Source organism: Leopardus geoffroyi, chromosome C1 (assembly GCF_018350155.1).
Source record: "Leopardus geoffroyi isolate Oge1 chromosome C1, O.geoffroyi_Oge1_pat1.0, whole genome shotgun sequence".
NCBI classification, from domain to species: Eukaryota; Metazoa; Chordata; class Mammalia; order Carnivora; family Felidae; genus Leopardus; species Leopardus geoffroyi.
The window spans coordinates 36030047-36038132 of NC_059328.1; the positions used below are offsets into that span (position 1 = coordinate 36030047).

Here is an 8086-nt window from a genome sequence, read left to right on the forward strand (position 1 = left end):
CCCAACTTTAGCTCAGGTAGTGAGTGATCTTGCAGTTTGTGAGTTTGAGCCCCATATCGGGCACCCTGCTGTCTGCTGTCAGCCTGGGACTGTCAGCACAGAGCCCTCTTCAGATCCTTTGTCCTCATCTCTCCCTCTGCCCCTCCCCTGCTTGTGCTCTCTCCTTCTCAAAAAGTAAATAAAACTTTAAAAAATAAAGACATTTATTGAGTATTGTTTTGCAGACAAAATACCTGATGCCTAAAGAATTTAAGTAAATTGTCCAAAGTCACAGCTAAGAAGTGTTGGGCCAGATGCGATCCTAGGCAGCAGAACCATCATATACAATATGCAAATGTGACATTTATATAGACTATAATGTAAATGGTGCCCCCTGGAGTTGTGCCTTACTGTGGTCTGGCCAGGCTTTGTGACTCTGGAGTCCACCCTATTACTATACTGACTCCTTTCTTCATTTTATTTTATTTTATTATTTTTTATTTAAATCCAAGTTAGTTAACATATAGTGTAATAATGTTTTCAGTAGAATTTAATGATTCGTTGATTCCTTTCTTTTTTTTTTTTTTTTTTTTTTTTTTCAACGTTTATTTATTTTTGGGACAGAGAGAGACAGAGCATGAACGGGGGAGGGGCAGAGAGAGAGGGAGACACAGAATCGGAAACAGGCTCCAGGCTCTGAGCCATCAGCCCAGAGCCTGACGCGGGGGCTCGAACTCCCGGACCGCGAGATCGTGACCTGGCTGAAGCCGGACGCTTAACCGACTGCGCCACCCAGGCGCCCCTCGTTAACTCCTTTCTTAATGGAGAAGGTAAGCAGTTTGGTTTGAGGTAAACGACACTAAGATGCTCTTCAGACATCCAAGTAGAGTTGTCCAGAGTTCACCACTGGAGATATAGATTTGAGAATTAACAGCACAGAGGTTTCGTTATGTATTTATTATTCTTCTATTTACAGGAGGCCTATACTTTGCTAGACATGCAAAGATGAATAAGACACCATGTATTCAGGTGTTGAAAGATCACTAAAGAGTTAGTTAAGGAGGAAAAAAGTGAAGGACGAGTTCCAAGCAGAGAAAACAGTAAAAGAAGTGGGAAAAAATACAATGTGTATGGGGAAGTACAAAAAGTTCAATATTAGCAGAATGTAAATGCCAAAGACTAGAATGTAGAGACAAAAAACACAGAGATTGGTTATGATGTAGCTCATAAGCCAGGATTCTAATTTTATGGGTAAAATTAAAGTGGAAGTATAGAAAGAAATTCAGAGTTTTAAATAAGAGAGTGACCACATTGGGTTGCATTATTGATCATTCTGGCAGCTGTAGCGAGAACAGATTTAGGGGACCAAGAAGATATGGGGTAGGGAGACAAATAAGGAAGCTATTGCCATGACCAGGGAAAAGAGGTGGAGAGCCTGAATGAAGGCAGTAGTGAAGAACATGGAGAGATGGGATTCGAGGGCAGTAAGCAAATTCTGGGCATCAGATATGGGAACTGAAAGCGAGGAACCAAGGAGGAGTCTCAGGGGAATTAGGTGAAGTGTGGTGTGCCTCACAGACATGCAGTGAAACAGAGTTTGGAGGAGATGATAAAGACCTCACTTTGGGGTATGTTGAATTTAGCATTCCAAGGGGGAGATGACCAGTAGGAAGCTAGATATGTGGAAACTTGTGCCTATCTTGTTCATCACATTATAACCCTAATACTTAGCAGCATGGTCCATAGCACACGATAGATATAATAGGTATTTTTAAAATACATTAATGAATTATATGTGTTCACATCACTTACAATAACAAGGATACTTAAAACTGTGAGAGTAAATGAAAACCTGTAGAAGGAGGTAAGCCAAGACCAGGACTTCTGAGAATTTCTATGAGAATAGGAGGAAGGACAAAGCCATTAAGAGCAACTTAAAAAGAATAGCATTTTGTGGCTGAAGGGTCATTCATAAAGATGGGCTGTTTCTTCCAATAATAATTTCCTTTGGTCCCCACCATCAGCACTGAAGTTTCCTACACCTGAGAAAGGGTAACAACAAAATGGAATGGTTTAAAAAGTCAAATAGTGTGCTTGCTTCTGCAGCACATATACTAAAATTGGAACGATACAGAGAAGATTAGCATGGCCCCTGCGCAAGGATGACACGCAAATTCGTGAAGCGTTCCATATTAAAAAAAAAAAAAAAATCAAATAGTATACAGACAAGCTGCCACCTGTGAAATTTACTAAGTTTTCTCCAAACTCTTTTAAATGAAAAAAAAATACATACATATCTCTTACTAAGTCGCTGGTTGCTGAAGACATTAGATAGAACTTTGTTAGGAAGAATTGCTTGGTGTCATGGCAGCAACTGAGAAAATGCTTGCATGAATCATATTTTGCTTTATTTCTTAGAAGTGAGGCCCTTAAATTTTTTCTCTGCCAATTCAAGTAAGTATGGCTCTTTGCTGGGCAAAGCATTGGTTTCCAGTCCAGTTCTTCAGAAGATCTGGCTCCCTCGACCTAGTAGGTTAAAGTAGTTTTCTCAAATATTAGTAATATTAGTAATATGAAGTTCCTTGTGAAAGGAAAAATATTCTTGAGGAAGTCCAAAGTTGGCTTCGTTTCTCAAATTTAATTATTTAACTTTTATTACTTTTATTTCATTTTTTTCAGACTATGTAGTATTTTACTTTTTAAAATATATATATTTTTTTAATTTTTTTATTTTTCAACGTTTATTTATTTTTGGGACAGAGAGAGACAGCATGAACGGGGGAGGGGCAGACAGAGAGGGAGACACAGAATCAGAAACAGGCTCCAGGCTCTGAGCCATCAGCCCAGAGCCTACGCGGGGCTCGAACTCACGGACCGCGAGATCGTGACCTGGCTGAAGTCGGACGCTTAACCGACTGCGCCACCCAGGCGCCCCTTAAAATATATTTTTTAAAACATTATCTATTTATTTATTTTACAATTTTTTTAATGTTTTTATTTATTTTTGAGACAGAGAGAGACAGACCACGAGCAGGGGAGGGGCAGAGAGAGAGGGAGATACAGAATCTGAAGCAGGCTCCAGGCTCTGAGCTGTCATCACAGAGGCTGATGCGGGGCTCCAACCCAGAGACTGTGAGATCATGACCTGAGCTGAAGTCGGACGCTTAACTGACTGAGCTACCCAGGTGCCCCATTTACTTATTTATTTTAGAGAAAGAGTGTGAGCGGGGAGAGGGGCAGCGGGAGAGGGAGAGAATCTTTTTTTTTTTTTTTTATGTTTATTTATATTTGAAAGAGAGAGAGAGAGCAGGGGGAGGGGCAGAGAGAGACTAAGACAATCTGAAGCAGGGTCCAGGTTCTGAGCTGTCAGCACAGAGCCAGATGTGGGGCTGGAAATCACAAACCGTGAGATCATGACCTGAGCTGAAATCAAGAGTCAGACACTTAACTGACTGAGCCACCCAGGCACCCCAGACTCTGTAATACTTTAATAAGTTGCTCCAGAATGCAATATTGAAAATTATTTGCTTACTAATTTAAAATACTGTTGAATGAAAATGTTTTCCTTAATTACTACTATCTGGCTGCTAAGGAACTATTGCAAGTTAAAATATTCAAGATGAGACTCCTCAAGCAATACTCTCCACGAATATCATCCTAATGCTATAGTGCATCTCCTTCTGGGGTCTGCATACCTATACTGCCTACACCTTGCAATGGTGTCTCGATTCTCCCACCACCTTTCTCCCTTTAAGCTAGCATGAGACACTTGTTCATGAGGTGTTCTTTGACATCATCTGGCCATCACTTAACAAAGCATTAGTTACTGATTAATGAACAGCCTTTGCCCCTTCTTCATAGCTAACTAGATACACCAGGTAAGGCGATTCAGTAGGAGTATAAAGCAGATGCCCTGCAACAGTGATCATTTTAACATTAGGAGTTGCTAAACTAATAACAGCCTGCAATCAACTTATAAACCATTACAGTTAAACCTATAAACCATTAAAATTAAACCTATAAACATTAAAGCTAAATGCTTTCTTGTAATTGTAATAACCAATGAAATCATGGAAATTAAAATCATAGAGCAGCATTCAGTTATGATCACATCCAGATGATTCAGAACATTTTTATTTTTATTTTTTTAATTATCACTAAAAGAAAAACATTACATTTAACAGTTCTCAGAGAACACATGAATCCTTAAACTTATAAGAATTGAATTTATAAAATTATATTTAGGACACATAAAGACCTACAGATAACCCAGTTGAGAAAAACTATTATCAAGGATGATGTTTGTTAGAATTGAACACAGCTGTAAGTAACAGTTTAAACTCAAGTAACAAGCTTAACCAAATAGGGGATTAATTTTTCCCATTGAACAAGTAAGTAGTCCAAGGCTCTTACAGTGATTCCATGCTGCTATGAGGGAACCAGACTTCTTTTAACTTTCTGTACCTAAATTCCTAGCATGTAACTTTTATTCTTACGATTACCTTATACTAACAAAATGTCTGCTCTACTTCCAACAATACACCTGTATTCCAGGGAGAAGGAAGAGGCAGCCAGAGGGGGGTGGGGACTATAATAAGGAAGCAAAGCACTCCCAGAATCTCTCAGTTTAAATATCTCCTAGAACTATGTCACATGGCTGCTCCTAGCTGTGAGGGAGGCTGGAAATGTGTCTACTAGTTAGGTATATTACCACTCCTAACAAAATTGAGATTCTGTTAGAAAGAAAGGAAGAGAGAAGGACATTGGATAAACTAGATTGACCTTGATGGACTTTGAAAGGAAAAACTTGGGATTCTGAATGTGACCATGCAAGCATGTTGAAATGCTAGAAAAAAAAAAGAGCTTCAGTTACTATTTTTATCTTCTACCCTTGATAGAAATGGCAACTTGTTTTACTAAACTTGCCTTATATTTATTAAAAAAAAAATTTTTTTTAACGTTTATTTATTTTTGAGACAGAGAGAGACAGAGCATGAACAGAGGAGGGTCAGAGAGAGGGAGACACAGAATCCGAAACAGGCTCCAGGCTCTGAGCTGTCAGCACAGAGCCTGACACGGGGCTCGAACTCACGGACCGCGAGATCATGACCTGAGTCGAAGTCGGCCGCTTAACCAACTGAGCCACCCAGGCGCCCCTAAACTTGCCTTATATTTATACGGACCTCTGTGTCATAGAACTTTAGGGGGTGATATTCACTTTATGTGTTCCATGAATACTGCCCCTGGAATTGGGTAACACAGCAACACTATTTGTAGTAATGCTTTTGGTATTGCAGACCTTTCATGAAGTGATATAAAACTCCTGGTTACATGCATGATTAAATATTTATTTATGCACAATTATGTCCTCAAAAAAATATAGAGCCCTAGACCCTCAAAGTTGGAAGTAACCACAGTTAAATAATTTAAAATGAATTTGCCACCATGTGCCATGTACTCTTCTATGCTCTGTCCTCTGTGCCCTATACTTACTAAACATGGAGCTTAACACCCAACCTTCTACCCATTACCAGAATCTCTTCTTCAGTAGGGCTAACAGTCACTTGGTTTTGGCTTGCACACTTCCATGATAACTGACTTGCAGGTGTTCCTGTTGGTGCTCTCTAGGTTATCTGTGACCCCTAGAAGGGGGCAACAATTCAGATGCATAAAACCACTATAGTATTACTCACGTAGAATACAGTGGAACCGTCTCCCTGCCTTTGCTTACTCACCAAGTGTCGGGGTAGTTTGTTACACAAACATAGATAACTGAGATCTCATGTAACTCCCCTCAGCCTCAGTTTTCTTCTCATGAAAATGGTATGACAGCATTATCTGTGGCACAGAGTAAGTGCTTAGTAATAATCATTCTTATGATCATCATCGTTATCATTATAATCTGTATCAAAATGTGTTGTCTTGCCTCCAATCCATCATTTGAATCCATCAAAATATTAATGAATTTAAAATTGTTGTCTTTTTTTTTTGTAAGACAGAGCATGAATGGGGGAGGGGCAGAGCGAGAGGGAGACGAGAATCTCAACCAGGCTCTGCATGGTCAGCATGGAGCCTGAGGCAGGGCTCAAACCCACAAATCCATGAGATCATAACCTGAGCTGAAACCAATAGTCAGACATTCAACCGACTGAGCTACCCAGGCACTCCCCAAAATTAATGAATTTAAATAGCTCCTTACCTAATCTTCAGTTGAACTTGTTTCTGAGACTACATTGACTTCCACTCATTTCTGGTTTTTATTTCTACAAATCTGACATCCCAATTCATACATTTTCAATGATTCCAACTTTAAATTCAAGTATGATTTGGTATTTGTTATTTTTCTGTCATTGTCCTGTTTTATAATGAACTGCTATTTATATTTTAAAAAGGTACATATTTAAGATATTAAACTCAATTTTAGACTCCAGTTTTCACCCTCTCACACCTAACTAGAAAAATAAAGTGTTGATTTTTCTTCTCTTCCTCCATCTTCCTTCTCCCCAATTTAGGAGAACTAGAATGAATGCACAGATACAGTTGAAAACAGAACAGTAAAGGGGAAGTCCACCATGACATATCAATAAGCTAGACTAACAGCAAGCTTGCAGACTATGCTTATACAATTAAAGTGGGCTTTTACCTTTAGCCACTTGATACCTCAGGGACTACTGCTCAAATCCTTTTTTTACTGCCCCCCCCCCCAACCAAATCCTTATACACATAAGCTTTTATCAGTTATTCCATCAGCATCAGTGCTATCAACATTTTGAGTCTGATGATTCTTTTTTTTTTACGTTAATTTATTTTTGAGACAGAGAGAGACAGAGCATGAACAGGGGAAGGTCAGAGAGAGAGGGAGACACAGAATCTGAAACAGTCTCCAGGCTCTGAGCTGTCAGCACAGAGCCCGACACGGGGCTCAAACTCACGGACAGCTCATGACCTGAGCTGAAGTCAGACGCTTAACCCGCTGAGCCACCCAGGTGCCCCTGAGTCTGATAATTCTTTGTTGGGAGGGTGGAGGGTTGTTCAATGCATAATAGGATATTTAACAATACTCTGTCCTCTAGATGCCAGTAGCAACCCTCCCACCCCCACATACATTACCAAAATGTGCCCTGGGGGACAAAATTTCCCCAGGTTGAGCTAGAGAAAATCAAATAAATGACTTGAGGACTCATAGCCTATATAGCCTTCTGGCCCATTTGTCCTGGCTGGTAGGGTCTTCTCTGCCTGGAAGCAGGAAAAGTAAAATGTACTTCTTTCATGTATTCATACTTTACTTCTAAATATCTTGGCCAAAGCTTCCAGAAGAGTGCCTTCACTGTCAGAAGTACTGCAATTAGGTGAGTAATGATGTTGAGACTAGAAAAGCTCACACCCATTGTAATGACTCTGGCTTGCCCTTCTCAGGGCCACTCTGCCATTGACAGATGGGAAAGAAAGGAAGACAAAGGACAAAAGGCTCTGAGAAATCACACAGATGGAAAAGGAGAGCTTTACCTCTGGGCAAGAAGGCTTTACTGATTCATTCCCAGCCTTAACCACACCTTTAACCACAAGCTGGGTTCCTGCCTTTCATGGCACCCTTAGTCATGTTCCCTTAGCCCTCTGCAAGCTGTAATTCTGCAACTAGAGGTATCTCTGTATTCTCTCCTTCCACCTTCCACAGAGGAACATCAGGGCTGACAAGTAGACCCTAATCTGAGAACTCTAAGACCAGAGTGGGATAGGAGTCAGGGCCATCTCATATGGTTGAACAGTTTGGGCAACTGACCAAAGAGGCTAATGGAGGTCTGGTAACCTGCCCCTAACCAGATCATCATGTATGGTTTGCCAAGCTAGGATAAACGGCCTTTTCTAATTCTGAAGTAATACGGAATAAAAAATTCTACACATGCTATAAACCAGGTTTTTTTTTCCCTTAACGTCTTCTCCTCAACTTAAACAGACCCATTTCCCCAGCCATTCCTTATGTGAAGTAATTTCCAACCCCCTTGCTGATATCTCCCCAGAGCACTGAACTTAGCGTAATGTTCAGCATAATATTCCTTATCCTGACACACAGGCCTTCCACCATCTGACATCTTGTCTCTCCTCCCTC

The 8086-nt window shown here is 40.3% G+C and overlaps 1 non-coding gene across 1 annotated transcript; it reads left to right on the forward strand.

Moving 5' to 3' along the window:
• The first annotated feature begins 2069 nt into the window (after positions 1-2069).
• On the forward strand, positions 2070-2176 carry LOC123600104. Its single transcript, XR_006713482.1, has one exon. It is a non-coding gene; the product is annotated as a U6 spliceosomal RNA (small nuclear RNA).
• Positions 2177-8086: the final 5910 nt, after the last annotated feature.